The sequence below is a fragment of the Symphalangus syndactylus genome, chromosome 3 (genome assembly GCF_028878055.3).
Source record: "Symphalangus syndactylus isolate Jambi chromosome 3, NHGRI_mSymSyn1-v2.1_pri, whole genome shotgun sequence".
Taxonomy (NCBI): domain Eukaryota; kingdom Metazoa; phylum Chordata; class Mammalia; order Primates; family Hylobatidae; genus Symphalangus; species Symphalangus syndactylus.
Genome location: NC_072425.2, coordinates 65,631,951 through 65,649,705, shown reverse-complemented (window position 1 = coordinate 65,649,705; position 17,755 = coordinate 65,631,951).

Here is a 17,755-nt window from a genome sequence, read left to right as displayed (position 1 = left end):
TTCTCACTTGTTTCCTACTGTTATCACTATATGTTCTTGAACAAGACGTAATATATGCCTTCATGCATTCTTTTTTAAAATTATAAACTGAAAAAATATAATTGTGTGTATTTATGGGGTACAAAGTGATGTTATATATGTATACAATGTAAATGATTAAATCAAGGTAATTCAAATACTCATTACCTCAAATACCATTATCTGATGAGAACATTTGAAATTTACTGTCTTAGCAATCTTAAAACATATAATACATTATTATTAACTAGTCACTAGGCTATGCAGTAGATCTCAAAAAAATTATTCTTCTTACTGAAACTTTGTACATTTTGGCAATCATCTTTCCATTTCTTCCACCCTCCAGCCTCTGATAACCTCTATTCTACTTTCTGCTTCTGAATTTGATTGTTTTAGTTTTCACATGTGTGATCATGTGGCATTAGTCCTTCTGTGCCTAGGTGGTTTCACTTAGCACAATATCCTACAGGTTCATCCATGTTGTTGCAAATGAAAATGTTCCTTCTTTAAGGCAGAATAGTATGCCATTGTGTATAAATACCACTTTTTCTTTCTCCATCCATCGACTGATGAACACTTACACTGATACTGTAATTTGGCTATTGTGAATAATGCTACAATGAACATGGGAGTACACATACTGCTTCAACATACTAATTTCAAATCCTTTGGATATATACCCAGAAGTGGGATTGCTAGATGATGCAGCAGTTCTATTTTTAGTTTTTTGAGGAACCGCCATACAGTTTACAAAATGGCTGTACTAATTTATATTCCCACCAACAGTGTACAAGGATTCCCTTTTCTCCGTTTGCTTGCCAATGCTTATCTTTCATCTTTTTGGTAATAGCTATTCTGACAGGTAGAAGATGATATATTATTGTGACTTTAATTTGCATTCCTTTAATAATTAGGGATGTTGAGTTTTTCTCATATATCTGTAATATTGGGGTTTTAATTTTCATTTTTTAGTGATTAGTAATGTTGAGCATTTTTATATGTACCTATTGGTCATTTGTATGTCACCATCTAAGAAATATCTGTTCAGGTCTTTTGCTCATTTTTTAATAAGGTTATTTGTTTTCTTGCTATTGAGTTCTTTATGTATTTGGACATTAACTCGTTACAGGAGTAAAGCTTGCAAATATTTTGTCCTAATCTGTAGGCTGTCTATTCACTCTAATAATTGTTTCCCTTTCTGTGCAGAAGCTTTTCAGTTTGATGTAATCTCATTTGTCTATTTTTCTTGCGTTGCCTGAGCTTTTGCAGTTAAATCCAAAAAGTCAGTGATCAGACTAATGTAAATTTCCCCATGCTTTTTTTCTAGTAGTTTTACAGTTTCATGTCTTATGCTTAATTCTTTCATTGATTTCGAGTTGACTTTTGTATATGGTATGAGATGAGGGTCGAAATTCATTTTTCTGGAGGTGAATATCCAGTTTTTCCAACAGACTTTTTTGAAGAGACTGCCTTTTTTCCATTGCATGTTTTTGGCATCATTGCTGTAAATCAATAGACCATAAATGCATGGGCTAACATTTGGGTTCTCTATTCTCTTCCATTCATTGAGGTGTCTATTTTATGCTAGTACCATGCTGTCCTAATTACTATAGCTTTGTAATGTAGTTTGAAATCAGGTAGTGTGATGCCTCTAGCTTTGTTCTTTGTGCTTAAGATTGCCTTGGATATTTGTGTGTGTGTGTGTGTGTGTGTTTGTGGTTCCACATAAATTTTAGGGTTGTGTATTCTAATTCTGTGAAAAATGACATTGAAATTTTGATAGGGATTGCACTGAACCTGTAGATTGTTTTTGGTAGTATAGAGATTTAAAACATATTTTGTTCAATCCATGAACAGGGAATATCTTTCCATTCATTTGTGTCTGCAATTTTCTTCATCAATGTTTTATAGCTTTCAGTGTACAGATCTTTCACCACGTTGGCTAAATTTATTCCTAAGCATTTTAGGGTTTTTTTTTGTACCTATTATAAATGGGATTGTTTTCTTGATTATTTTTAATGAATAGTTCATTTTTGTTTATAGAAATGCTATTGATTTTTGTATATTGATTTTGTGTCCTGCAACTTTGCTGTATTAGTTCTAACAGGTTTTTAGTACAGTCTTTAGGGTTTTGTATATATTAGATCATGTTGTCAGCAAAGAAAAAAAGATAATTTAACCTCTTCCTTTCCTATTTTGAACATCTTTTATTTTTTTCTCTTGCCTAATTTCTCTGGCTAGGATTTCCTGTACTATGTTGAATAGAATTGGTGAGAGTGGACACTCTTGTCTTAGTCCTGATCTTAGATGGAAAGCTTTTAATTTTTCTCCATTGAGTGTAATGTAAGCTGTGGGCTTATTGTATATGGTCTTCCTTGTGTTGAGGTACATTCCTTCTATACTTCATTTGTTGAGAGTTTTTTTTTATCATGAAAAAATGGTGAATTTTGTCAAATGTTCTTCATCGATTGAAGTGATTATGTGTTATTTGTTTCTATTTTGTTAATATTTTGTATCACATGTATTAATTTGCACATATTGAATCATTCTTGCATCATAGGGTTAAATCCCAGTTGGTCATGATGAATAATCCTCTTAATGTACTGTTGAATCTGGTTTGGTAGTATTTTGTTGAAGATGTTTGCGTTTATGTACATTAGAGATATTGGCCCTGTAAACTAATTTTCTTGTAATATTTTTGTCTAGTTCTGATATCAGGGTAGCACTGGCCTTATAAAATGAGTTTGGAAGTCTTCCCTATTCTTTAATTATTTGAAGAGTTTGAGAACAATTGGTAATAGGTTTTCTTTAAATGTTTGGTAGAATATAGCAGTGAAGCCATCAGCTCCTGCATTTTTCTTTGATGTACTTTTTATTACTGATTCAATTTCCTTACTCATTATTGAACTCTTTAGATTTTCTGTTTCTTCGTGATTCCATCTTGGTGGGTTATGTTTCTAGGAATTTATTTCTTCTAGGTTGTTCAATTTTTTGGCATATAATTGTTCATAATATCTTATGATCATTTGTATTTTTGTGATATCAGTTATAATCTCTTTCATTTCTGGTTTTATTTATTTGAGTCTTCTCTATTTTTTTCTTAGCCTAACTGAGAGTTTTCCAATTTAGTTTATTGTTTAAAAAAACCACTTAGTTTTGTTGATTTTTAAAAATTCTTTTTCTAGTCTCCCTTTATTTCTGCTCTGATTGTTATTATCTCCTTCCTTCTACTAACTTTGGGCTTAGTTTGCTTTTCTTTTTTTTAGCTCCTTGAGGAACTAAGTTGTTTGTGTTCTTTCTTCTTTTATGATATAGGCATTTATAGCTACACATTTCCTTCTTAAAACTGCTTTTGCTATGTCCCATAAGTTTTGGTATGTTGTGTTTTCATTTTCATTTGCCTTGAGAGATTTTTTAATTTTCCTTTTTATGTATTCTTTGACCAACTGGTTGTTCAGGAACACGTTGTTTAATTTTGACATATTTCCTGTTATTGATTTCTAGTTTTATACCATTATGATCAGAAAAGATACCTGACATGTTTTGAATCCTTTTAATTTGTTCAGACTTATTTTATGTCCTAACGTATGATCTATCCTGGAGAATATTCCGTGTGTGCTTGAGAAGAATGTGTATTCTGTTGCTGTTGGATGGAATGTTCTACATACGTCTGTTAGGTCCATTTGGCCTAAAGTGTAGTTCAAACCCAATGTTTCCTTATGAATTTTCTGTCTAGATAATCTGTACATTATTAAAAGTAGAGTATTGAAATCTCCTAGTATTATTGTATTCTAATCTAGCTCTCCTTTCAGATCCTTTAATATCTGCCTTATATTTTTAGGTGCTCTCATGCCTGATACTTATATATTTGCAATCCTTACATCCTCTTGATGAATCACCTCCATTATCATTATATATCATCCTTTCTTGTCTCTTTTTTAAAATCAGATTTTGTCTGATGTAAGTGTTGCTACCCCTGCTCTCATTTTATTTCCCTTTTCATGGAGTATTTTTTCCTTCCTTCCACTTTCAGTCTATGTGTGTCTTTAAAAATGAGTTGAGTCCCCTTATAGTCAGCATATTCTGTTTAAAAAAATCCAACCAACAACTCTATGTCTTTAATGTAATCAGCTTATGTTCAAAGTAATTATTGATAGGTAAGGACTTTCTGCTGACATTTTGTAAATTGTTTTCTGTTTGTTTGATACTTTGTTTCTTGCTTGCTTGCTGTCTTCTTTTGTGAATTAACAATTTTCTGCAATGGTATGCTTTAAATTCTATTTGTATTTTGTGCATCTTAACACAAAGGTTTATGGCTTGTGGTTACTCAAAGCTTACATAAACCATATTATACTTAAACCTGGTTATTTCAAGCTGATAACAGCGTAACTTTGGTTTTATATGATAATTCTACACTTCCCCTACCCCTGCATTTTATATTTTTTATGTCAAAATTTATATCTTTTGGTAATTTCTATCCTATATCAATTTAATTTGACTATAGTTATTTTTAGTAGCTTTCTCTTAATCCTAATAGTGGAGATAAAATTGCTTACATACCATCATTACAGTTCTATAGTGCTCTGAATATTACTTTGCATTACTTATACTATTAAGTTTGTGCTCTCATCTATTTTATGTTATTAGTTAGCAGCCTTTTATTTCAGGTTAACAGAACACCCTTTTTCAAATCCTATAAGATAGGCCTAGTGGTAATGAACTCTCTTAGCTTTCATTTGCTTGGGAAAGTTTTTATTTCTCCCTCATTTCTGAAGGATAGCTTTGCCAGGTAAAGGATTCTTGGTTGACAGCATTTTTCCTTCTGCACTCTATCATCCCACTCTCTTATGGCTTGCAAGGTTTCTGCTAAGAAATCTTTTTTTCATTAATTTATTGATTTGTTAACATAGCCATTCATCAAATTATTATCAAGAAACTCCTATGTGAAACCCCCTCTCTACTAAAAATAAAAAAAATTAGTTAGGCATGGTGGTGGGCGCCTGTAGTCCCACCTACTTGGGAGGCTGAGGCAAGAGAATGGCGTTAACCTGGGAGGCGGAGCTTGCAGTAAGCCGAGATTGTGCCACTGCACCGCAGCCTGGGTGACAGCACAAGACTCTGTCTCAAAAAAAAAAAAAAAAAAAAAAGAAACTCCTATGAACTGAGATTACAATGCCTAACATGTAGTAGATGCTTAATCAATGGTTGATATTATTATTAATAAATCTTTTGATTGCTATATTGAGACTCCCTCATTTATAAAATGTTTCTTGGCCGGGCATGGTGGCTTATGCCTGTAATCCCAGCACTTTGGGAGTCCGAGGCAGGCAGATCACAAGGTCAGGAGATCAAGACCATCTTGGCTAACACGGTCAAACCCAGTCTCTACTAAAAATACAAAAAATTAGCTGGGCGTGGTGGTGGGTGCCTGTAGTCCCAGCTACTCAGGAGGCTGAGGCAGGAGAATGGCATGAACCTGGGAGGTGGAGCTTGCAGTAAGCTGAGATAGCGCCACTGCACTCCGGCCTGGGCAACAGTGAGACGAGAGACTCTGTCTCAAAAAAAAAAAAAGGTTCTTAGTTCATGCGGCTCCCAGAATTTTCTTTTTTTTTGCTTTCGATTTTTGATATTATGTGTCTTGGTGAGCTCTATTTGGGTTGAATTTGATTGGAGACCTCCATGCTTCCTATACATGGGTATTAGCACCCTTTCCCAGATTTGAGAAAATTTTATTCATTATTTCTTTAAATATGCTTTCTGGCTCTTTTAATCTTTTTTCTCCTTCTGAAGCTTATATAAATTTACTTCTCTTACTGGTGTCATATAATTCCCATGACTATTTATTTTAAATTCTTGCCTCTTTTTGCTTCTCTGGGTAATTTCAAATGTCCTAGCTCATTGATTCTTCTGCTTGACTGAGTCTATTTTTGAAGCATTTTTTGAAAAGAAAATTTTGGAATTTTTCAATTCAGTTATCGTGTGCTTCATCTCTAGAATTTCATTTTTTTTTAATACAGAATCTTATTCTGCATTGGCGTAATCTGAGTTCACTGCAACCTCTGCCTCTCAAGTTCAAGCAATTCTCCTGCCTCAGCCTCACAAGTACCTGGGATTACAGGCGTGTGCCACCACACCCAGCTAAATTTTTTTGTATTTTTAATAGAGATGGGGTTTCACCACGTTGGCCAGGCTGGTCTCAAAACTCCTGGCCTCAAGTGATCTGCCTGCCTTCCAAAATGCTGGGATTATAGGCATGAGCCACTGTGCCTGGCCTAGAATTTCATTTTTAAAAATTGTTTTCTATTTGTCTATCATCTTGTTTTGTTCTGCATTGTTTTCTAAGTTTCATTTAATTTTCTATCCATATATTTTTGTAGTTTGCTGGACTTCTTTAAGAGTAGATTATTCTGAATTATTTATTATTTCATACATTTCAATTTCTTTAGAGACCATTATTGAGGTTTTGGTGTATTTTGTTGGTGGTGTCATGATTTCCTGATTTTTTGTAATCCTGTGTCCTTGCATTGACATCTATGTATTTGAGGAGACAGCCATCTCTTCTGGCCCTTTCAGGTATTATTTGGCAGGGATAGACCTTCGTTATTTCATCTAGCCTGTGGCTGTAGTTGTTCCAGCTAGTAACAACCCTAGGCAGACAGAGCTTGCTATTGGGTTTTCTAGTTGCCTTAGGTTGCTGCATTTGCTCTGAGACCAGGTGGGTCTGCTAGCTGAGCTATCCTGGCTTGATGAGATCATTGGCTGGGTGCTACAATTACTTCTGATTGAGCAGGGCTGAAGAGTGTATTCCCTGGCCAGGGGGAAATGCTATTTGGGTTCTGCAGTTGGGCAGGGCTACAGGCTGAGATCTGTGGTTAGGTAGAGTTGGTGTTCTGTACAGATGGGTCCAAAGGCTATGTTTCATAGAAATGCATGGTTGAAGTTTTCTCCCTGCCTGGGCATGGCCTTGGGGTGGGCTCTGAGGCTAAGCTGAGCTGCTAATTGGACTCCTAAGTGAGGCAGGTCCAACCCCTTTACCCCACAGAAATGCATTTTGGTTCTTTTACCTGGGCAGGGAATTGGGGTGGGTTCTGAGGCTGACCTGAGCCATTGTTTAGACTCTCAGGTTGGGCATGTCTTGCCGATGCACTCTGCTGATATGCTTGGAGGTGGAAATCTCCCTTCCTAGGTGGGGCCTTGAGGTAGGCTGTTGGCTGGATGTGGAGGCTGGATGTCTAAGGACTCAAGCCAGGTTGAACTTTGTATCATGTTTCTTGGAGTGACCAGCTCAATTTGGTGGGCAAGATATGCTCTTGGCCAGCATCATGATCAGGTGCCACTGCTAGGAGGAACACAGGACTACCACTGAGATCTGCATGCTGGTTGCTGTGAGCTCTGTCTCCTTTCTCTGTTTCTGGCTGCAAGTGGTCTGGCCCTGCTATTAGTACTGGTGTTTCCCATAAAGAGAGATAGGAGTGAGCTTCCTGGGAAGTATCTCTGAATGATAGGGAAGCTAGATGTCTGCCTCTTGTTCATTTACCACTGTATAAACTGTGATACCCAGACATCCTCTTCTCTGTCACTGTGCCAACTTGAGGGTGGAGAGGGACGATGCAGTCAACATGAGGCTGTTCTTCTTACCCCTTGGTGGTTTATTCAGTTCTGTGGTCCACATGAATGTTTCAGTCACACTCCCAAGTTTTAGGGTTTTCACAGAGGTGTTCTTGTCTGTGGACAGTTGTTAGTAGGACTTTCTGTGTGTGGGGATGATTGAGGCCTGAGACCTCCTGTTCTTCTGTCTTGCTGACATTACTCTTTATCTTCATGCATTTTTGCCACAGATGTGCAACCTGACAGTCAAGATTTTAAATCTAAATTCTAGTTTATGGGACACACAGTTTAAAAGGGGGAGGCAATCAGATGCATGCAGACAGTAGGACATTATTCTAAAGGACAACTGACCTTATCTCTGGAATGCTACAGGGAAAATGAGGGGGATGGAAAGGAGAATTTTCTAGATTACAAGAGACAAGAGACATAATGACCAATTGAAAAGGAAAATGTAATTATTTGAACCCTAGTTTAATCAACTCAGCATTTTTGAGAAGCTAAAATTCAATACAGACTGGATATTAGCTGTTATTGAGAAATTCTTGTGAATTTTGGTAGATGTGTTAATGGTATTGTGATTAAAGAACAGAATATACTTACCTGAGTTTTGTTTTAGAATTGCATACTGAAGTACATAGGGAAGAAATGTCATCATGTCTGTTACTTTATACTGCTTCAGCAAAACAATACATGAAGCAAAAGCTGCAAAATTTTTGCAAAAGTGGTTAAATGTGGGCATTGAGCATACAGGATTCATTATAGTATGCTCTACTTTTCTGTAAGTTTGAAAATGTTCTCAATAGAAAGTAGAAGAAAGAAGTTTTCATGGTATTACTCCTCTTAAAAACAGTGGTATTTAAAGTATTTTTTGAAATGAGAGATTAATAATGCATAAAATGAGGAGCCAAAGAACTAGATTAAATAAAAGTTAACAGGATAAAAAATATCTTCAAAGCAGAAGCCTCAGACACATTGCTAACTATTTAGAAGTATTTACCTTTCAAGTATTTACCTTGAAAGCAAGTTTCTTAGATTGAGTCTCAAATGTCTTGTCCATGAAATGGAGATAATAAAACTTATCTTCCAGGAAATACTGTTAGTATTAAATGAGGTAGTATACATAAAGAGTTTAACACAGAAATGAATGAAATTTAACTCAACTCTTTATGTTACTATTATTAGAGGTTCATTAAAGGCAAGTAGAAACAGAGTGATCAGAAACTCTGAAGAGGTGACATTTGAGTTGAGCCTTCAATAACGAGAGGTTTTCAACAAATGAAGATGGCAGCAGAGGGAATGTTCCACGTGCTTTGAAATGATGAAACTGATTGGTACGTGCCATGTTTAGAAAACCACCATGATAATAATTGGTTCAGCTTAATTTTAATATTAAGTGTCCAAGAATAATGAAAAAATAGTTTGGGGCCTGATTATTGTTCCTTTAAATTGGTTAGTCCAAGAAACTTGGACTTTATTCACAATGCTATTGAAGAATTGAATGGTTTTGACAAGCTTTGACATGGTTGGAGTTGTATTTTGAGATCAATCTCGCAGTAAGATTCATGTTGCTCTGTGAAATCTGAACTCAAAGATGCTCTGGCAGATTCTGCTGATCCCCTGCCCAGGAGATCTCCTTCCCGTCTTCACAGGACACTGGTTTTGTTGGGGATGGTGATGCAACAACGTAAAAAGGAAACAAAACAATTTTTAGAAAGTGACCACATTTGCATTTCTCCTTTGAAGAAAGGAATGGCAGTATCTAGTTTTGGCCAATATCATATAAGCTGAAGTCTTAGTGGGTCTTCCAAAAATGCTCTTCAAAGGTGGAAGTAGCATTAAGTGATAAAACTGCTTAAGACCTTAAGGATATAAGCACGGAAAGGCAACAGTATCTTGAATTCCTTATATTGTGGAACCGCTACATTACCCCACTGCCTACTGCCATCTGTATTGTGATGTGACAGAAAAGTCCCTATTTGCTTTCCAAGTTGCTGTATATATGGCTAATGTTTTGTGTTACATGCAGCTGAATTCAATCTGTAACTGACGAATTATCACCAACTAGGAAGTTTTGCAAGGGTGAGAAGCAAATGAGAAGCTGTATGAAGCTGGACTGTGGTAGGGTGCCATCACTAGAAATGGAAAAGAATAGTAAACAGATACTTTGGGGGATAGAAATCATAAGACAATTACTGTTTGAATGTGTGGTTGGAGGAAACGGAAGGACTCCAACATAAATTTAAGTTTAAGCTTGTGTGACCAGGAAAATGGTGGCATTATTTACCAACTGAAGATAACCGTAAGAAAAGAAAGATAGCTCAAGTGATATATACATGAAATGAAATAAATGTTAGATAGCATTTTATTCAAAGAAAAGTCCGAATACTTTAAGAACTAAATCAGTAGTATCAACTCCCAAGCCCTTAGAAAGCCTGGTAGAACAGAGGAGGGAATGGCAAGGAGTCTCCTATTAGATTGCAGGGTTTCCATTTATTCTTCCCAATGTGAAGATGAGCCACACTAACTGGTCAAAAGTTTTAAACATGAGTTTAAACTACATTTGGAACATGTGTAGTTATTTCCTCTGGGGAAAAGTGGCTTGAAATATAACTTGCTTAGCCAAGGCGTAGGTCTGCTTTCAGAGTAGAGCGTGAGCTTGGTGACCTTTGGATGGGCTTTATAGTTCCATGCTTCTGTAATTATCTCAGGCTCCAAATCACTTTCTAGTGAACAGCAAATAATTCTTACTAATAAAATACAGTTTGAAACTGGGAACTGAAATTACACATTTTCAATAAAGTGTTGTAATAAAGATAGCAACCGTAGATCCCCTCCAGGAATAAAGGGCTAAATGTATTGGTTGGCCACTCGTGCAAGACACAGCTAAAGTCTACGTTCATTCATCACACAGGAGATGGGGATGCTCTATATAAGTTTTAAAAATAAACCTGACTGCAAATGAAGGAACTAAAACGACATTGTCATTTAACCGTAGAATCTCCACTTAACATCAATAAGTGCTCTAAAGTTTAAATTCTGCATTAACTCCACTGAGAAACTGCTGTCCGATTTTAGTTCCTGTATTCAGCTCCTTTCTGAAACCTTTCTTGGTACTGTGAATAGAAATCTCTCTCTGGGTTCTTTACAATTTTACCAACAATGAGAGACCAATTCTATTAGAAAAAGATAGGAAGATATGGGGAGCTGTCATACCAATGAAAGTTTATCCCAAGTTTCACAGATTCAGAGGAGCAATTATTTGAGCAATTTTGTTTTTCAGAGGCCTCAGGCATATGACAGAGAACAATTATTAACATAAATGATTTATGGTACAGTTATTGTTTTTTTAAAATTGTATTTCCTACAAAAGCTTGTGATCTGAAATGTAGGGCTCATATAAATGGTAAAGTGAAGTGATTCTTAAAGCATCTGCAGGTATTCCTCCAAAAATTATTCCTTGGTCAGAAAAGCTTGGGACATTCCATTTAAATAAAACCACTGTTTCTTTTTTCTTTTTTGTGGTTCTTGTGGGAGCCTTTATAAAGCCCCGTGACCCACCAAGAAAGGAATAAGGAAGTAGCATTTACATCTTGAAATTAGTTTAATAAATATGAAATATTTTAATGAGATTACTAGAGATAGAGTGTGATCAATATTTTAAAAAATTTTTAAGCAAACACTGACTTGACACTTTTTTTAAGATCAGACAGCTGAGTCTCAAAATATAAAGTATATTTTAACAGATTGATGTGGGTTGTTTTTGTTTATCATGTTTCTTTTGGGAATAGCTCCTCCCTAACCTCCCTCCCATTTTGCACGTTTACAGTTGTAGCACAGCCATCAGGACAGTTGGATGCCAAACTTCTTGCCATAGTATATTAGACCATCCATGAGCATCTGATCCAGATTGCTCTAATTGAATTTCTTTCCTTGGGAGTATGCTATTGAGATCAGGAAATTCAGTCTTTCCCTCTTTCTTTGCCTTCTTTCTTTATCACTATAAAACTAGACATATATAAGGTATAAGTAATATGTTTTTAGTCCACATGGACCAAAGAAGCAAAGAAAGCCTATCTGGAGGCTGAAAGAAGAAAAAGCAGGCTGGGCACGGTGACTCACAACTGTAACGCCAGAACTTTGGGAGGCTGAGGTGGGTGGATCACCTGAGGTCAGGAGTTTGAGACCAGCCTGACCAACATGGTGAAACGCCATCTCTACTAAAAATACAAAAATTAGCTGGGCGCGGTCGTGGGTGCCTGTAATCCCAGCTACTTGGGAGGCTGAGGCAGGAGAATCGCTTGAACCTGGGAGGCAGAAGTTGCAATGAGCCAAGATCTCTCCACTGCACTCCAGCATGGCTGACAAGAGCGAAACTCCATCTCAAAAAAAAAAACAAAACAAACAAAAAAAAAAAACATAAATGCACAAAGGAGTGTACACAGGCTAACTCAAAGGGTTTTAAGGTCCTTTTCCCATTTTGTTCAGCTATATCCCTCCCCATGGGTTTCCGTGATTCCCTTGTAACTTTGTGGTGGATTCCTCTTATCTTAAGGTTGAATTTTTTTGTTTTCTTCAGTGAAAAAGGGCTAAATGACTACTGTTACACATTAGCCGCAGAGTAAGAGCTAGAAAACAGGTCACAACAATCAGTGCAATGCGTTTTAACTACAAGTCTTTTACGGTTTGTTGAGTAATACTTTACATAGCTTATATTTTTAAAATGTAATGCTGAGAAACCAAACCATTAATTTTTCCATCGTGATTATTCTTAAAATTATTAATGTTTGCTTATCTGTATGTATTATATTTAGTTTACTTAAAATTTAATAAACTGCAAAATAAAAATAACATATCTACTACTTAAAATAAATGCTAGCATTTATAATATTGCTTGAAATTTGTTCACTTATTCACAGAAATAGAAAAAAAAGTCTTAAAATTTGTATGGAACTAGAAAACCCAAAGAGCCAAAGCAATACTGAGCAAAAAGAACAAAGTGGAGGCATCACACTACCTGACTTCAAACTATATTATAAGACTATAGTAGCCAAACAAGCATGGTATTGGTATAAAAACAGATGCATACACCAATGAAGCAGAATAGGGAACTCAGAAATAAATTCACTTATTTACAGCCAATTGATTTTCAACAAAGGCACCAAGAACATACATTGGGGAACCGTCTTCAATTAATGGTGCTGGAAAAAGCGGATATCCTATATGCAGAAGAATGAACTGGACCCCTATCTCTCATCATATAATCAGGATAGATTAAAGACTAAATGTAAAATTTGAAAATATAAAACTATGAGAAAACATAGAGGAAATGCATCAGTACATTGGTCTAGGCAAAGATTTTATGGCTAAGACCTCAAAAACACAGGCCACAAAAGCAAAAATAGACAAATATAACTACATTAAACCAAAGAGCTTCTGTACCCACAAAGTAAACTACAGGGTAAAGACACAGCCTGATGAATGGCAGAAAATATTTGCAGACTATTCATCTGACAAAGGACTATTATTCAGAATATATAAGAAACTCAACAATAAAACAATCACATTGAAAAGTGGACAAAGGACATGAATAGATATTTCTCAAAAGAAGACTTCCAAATGGCCAAGAGTTATATGAAAAATACTCAAATCACTAATCATTATGGAAATCCAAATCAAAAACACAATGAAATATCACCTTACCCCAGTTAGAATGGCTATCATTAAAAAGACAAAAAATAGCAGATGCTGTTGAGAACATGGAGAAAAGAGATCTCTTACACATTGTTGGTGGTAATCTAAATTAGTACAACCACTATGGAAAACAGTATGTATGCTCCTCCAAAAATTAAAAATAGAACTACCATATGATCCAGGAATCTACTTTTGGGTATTTATCTAAAGGAAAAGAAGTCACTGTATTAAAGGGATACCTGCACCCCATGTTTATTGCAGCACTATTCACAATAGAAAAGATACAGAATCAACCTGTGTCCCTCAGTGGAGGAACAGATAAAGAAAATGTGGTATATATGCAATGGAATACTATTTGGCCATAAAAAATGTCATTTTCAGCAACATGGATAGAACTGGAGGTCATTATGTTAAATGAAATAAGGTAGGCACAGAAAGAGAAAGATTGGATGTTCTCACTCATGTGGAAGCTAAAAAAGTTTACCTCCCTGAAGTAGAGCGTGGAATGATAGGTATCAGAGGCTGGAAAGGGTACATGTGGTGTGGGGGTGAAGATAATTGGTTAATAGATACAAACATAGTGTTAGACAGAAGGATAAGTTCTAATGTTTGATAACAGAGTAGGGTGACTACAGTTAACAACAATGTATTGTATGATTCAAAATAGCTAGAAAAAAGCTTGAAATGCTCCCAATACCTAGAAGTGATAAATACCCAAGGTGATAGATGTCCTAACTACCCTGACTTTGATCATTTCACATTCTAAGCATGTGACAAAAATAACAGATACCTCATAAAGATGTACAAATATTATGTATCAATAAAAACTTGTTCACTTTTAAAGAAACAATAGACACATTTTTCTTTCTCTTAACCCTGATCCAGTTCTTTCACACTCTACAGAGAGGCAACACGTAATATGCATTTGGTGTGTGTCCGAATCATATTATTGTGCTTTTATGACACAAGTCTCTATTTGATATAGTTGTGTCTTTTTAAAAATGTATTGAAACTGTATTATGCAGTTAATAACACTATGTAATTGTCTTTTCACACTTAACATTATGCTTGCATGTGCATTCATAACTTCTATTTAAATTTTATTGAGCAAGATTTAGCATTATTTTATAAACATCCTTTACCTGAGAGACTTTTTGCCATGTTTTTGCATGGTTTTAGTATTGAGCTTTTATAATGCCTGGATAATCTCCCACTGAGTTGATATATGATAGTTTGCTTTACTATTCCCATCTGGTTTAGCTAATCATAAATTTTTGGCCCTTATAAATAATTTAAAAAGTAAATAATAGAAGTTGGGATATTTGTATCTGAGGTTAAGAGAAAGCATCTTTTACCATAATTTAAGCCAATTTAAATGTTAATTTCATCCAAAATGTCCTCACAGAAACACCCAAAATATTTGGCCAACTATCTAGGCACATTGTGGGGCAGTCAAGTTAACCGATGAAATTATCTATCATGGGAGGCTAGGTAGGTAGCCAACAGTATCTGCTTCAAAGGTGAGGAACATCATTATACAATGTTTTTGATGTTTTTAATAGGAGGAGAATCTCAGCTATGGGTTATTGAGTTCAACTGATGTAAAATATTCAGAAGTTTTGATATGTGTTTTTCAAATGCTTTCACAAAATTCTTTTATAATTTGCATAGTGTCTAACAGTGTTTTAGAATGTTTCCTACATTAGCCCACCATTATGTTTGTTAAAAATTACTTGTTTGGTAGGCGTAAAATGTTACTCATGGCCAGGTGCAGTGGTTCATGCCTGTAATCCCAGCACTTTGGGAGGCTGAGGATGGCGGATCACGAGGTCAGGAGTTCGAGACCAGCCTGGCCAACATAGTGAAACCCCATCTTTACTAAAAATACAAAAATTAGCTGGATGTGATGGCATGTGCCTGTAGTCCCCACTACTTAGGAGGCTGAGGCGGGAGAATCACTTGAACCTGGGAGGCGGAAGTTGCAGTGAGCTGAGACCATGCCATTGCACTCCAGCCTGGGTGACAGAGTGAGACTCCATCTCAAAAAAAAAATGTTATTTATTATTGCTGTAATTTTTATTTTTTGATAAATAGAATAACCTTTTGTGATATTTGTGTTTCCCTTTTGTGCATTTCTTTAATGAAATCTTAGTGTTCTTAAACATTTTATAGATTCAATATATTATGTAAAATATAAAATATATAATACTAGATTATATTATGATATAAAATAGATTATGTTATATAGGTTATAGGACATAAAATATGTTTTATGTGTTTATAATATATAATATATTTATAATACATATAACAAATGTATGTTATTTTATATATAACATTTCAATATATATAACAATGTTATATATTATAAATATGTAAAATATATTTCATAATGTCATATATATCCTAATATAACATATAAAATATATTTTATATAAAATCTATGATATATTTTATATATGACAATATATAAAAATATATTTTTATGTTCTTGCAATTCTTTTCCTATCTGTGTCATTTCTACCAACCTGTTGTTTTCCTTTTTATTTAAATGTTATATTTTATTCTATAAATGTGTTTTAATTTTCTTAACATTACTCATTTTGATCTTTTATAATTTCTCCTTTTTAATTTTCTTAGTTGTGATAGTTTTCCTTATTTCTTGTGATTTAATTTTAATCAACTTAGAATTAATTATGGAGTAAAGCATAGTTTTCTTCGTATTATTTATTAAAGAAAGACTTCCCTTGTTTGGATATGCTTATTTTATGACCCATCAGTGTAATGGACTGAATCATATCCCCACAAATTTATATGTTGAAGCTCTAACCTTCAATGTGACTATATGGAGACGGCCTCTGGGGAGGTAACTAAGGTTAAATAAGGTCAGGAGAGTAGGGCTCTAATCTGCTAGGACGGGAGCCCAGAAAAGGAGACACCAGAGTCCTTTCTCCACCACGTGAGGACACAGTGAGAGAGTGGCCATCTACAAGCTAGGCAAAGAGGTCATAGAAGAAACCCATCCTCACAACATTTTGATCTTGGTCTCCCAGCCTACAGAACTGAGAGGAATAAATTTATGTTGTTTGAGTCATTGAGTCTGTAACACTTTATATTGGTAGCCTGAACAGACTAATGCAATAACATTCTTAGATTTATTGGGATCTCCTCTTGAGATCTCGACTTGCTTTCACGAATATATTCTATGAATAGAAATCTCCATTTATGTAAATATATATGTATATAGTGCCATTACAATACATTTGGATTATTTTGATTTTATATTTTAAGTGTGGGCTGCACTTTTTTACATAACATTTTATGCGGAATGTAAAAGTATACCTCAAAATATGCTATAGCCATTCTTCTGAATTTCTCTATGGCATCTAACATGAAGCTTCATCAAACAGAGTATAAACCAAAATTTCCTGCTTCGTCTAAGATACAACGCACCACATGGCTTGGCACTTCTTCCTTGAGTGGAGCTAGAAAATGTGAGCCAAGGCAGATGAGAAGGGAAGATGGACCTCCCTACGGTCATCTGTGGCAAACATGACTAAGTGGAGATGAGGTGAGGAGTATGCAATCGGAAATTGTTGTCATTCTAAGAAAACCTGAGAACCAAGTGAAACTACTTAACATTTTGATTTTACAAAACATCTAAATATGTTCTTACTGTGAATTTCACCTACAATTGTACTTTTTTGTTAAATCTTTTAAATATCTTTTGAAAATACAAATTTCTTTTAATAATGGCTAATTACCTTAGATCCTGTTAATGCAAACTTCTTTGAGAGACAAAAAGCAAATTATATGTTGTGCTCAATGAGGCTGCAAGAATAAGATATAATAAATGAGAACAACATGTCATGAAAATTGTGTCTCAGTTGTCTACAGGATCAACTCTTTTGTCTGAATTGCCTGGACATTTTAGCTAAACCTCAAACTGATTTTATTTTTTCTTCAATAGCTTTGACTTAATCAATTGATTAGTTGGCATTACATAGATATAGCCCAAAATAAACATTTCTTGCTCTGAAGAATTTGATCATAAGCTGTTCATTACCTTTTAGGAAGAATTTTCAAGAGAGAATAAAAATGATCTAATATTTATAAATTCTTTTGCTTAAAATCAGCCACTATCATAGTAAAATAAAAAAGCTTAGGAGCAATTGAGAGATTTGCCATATGCCTTAAATACTTCTAAGGGCCCTCTCTGCACTGTGGAGGGTTGAGAAGGTTTGGTTCCTGGTTGTGAGCCTTGGTCAGGCACGGTGCATGTTTTGCTGGGAATGTTTCTGCAAAGGGGCAATCGTTTCAGCATCAGTACTAATCTCGCCACTCTTTGATCTTCCTCTTTTACCATCTAAAGGACTTCTGGATGCTGCTCTTTTATCTAGACAATGTTTTTTACATCCCGTTCACAAATTCAGTATCT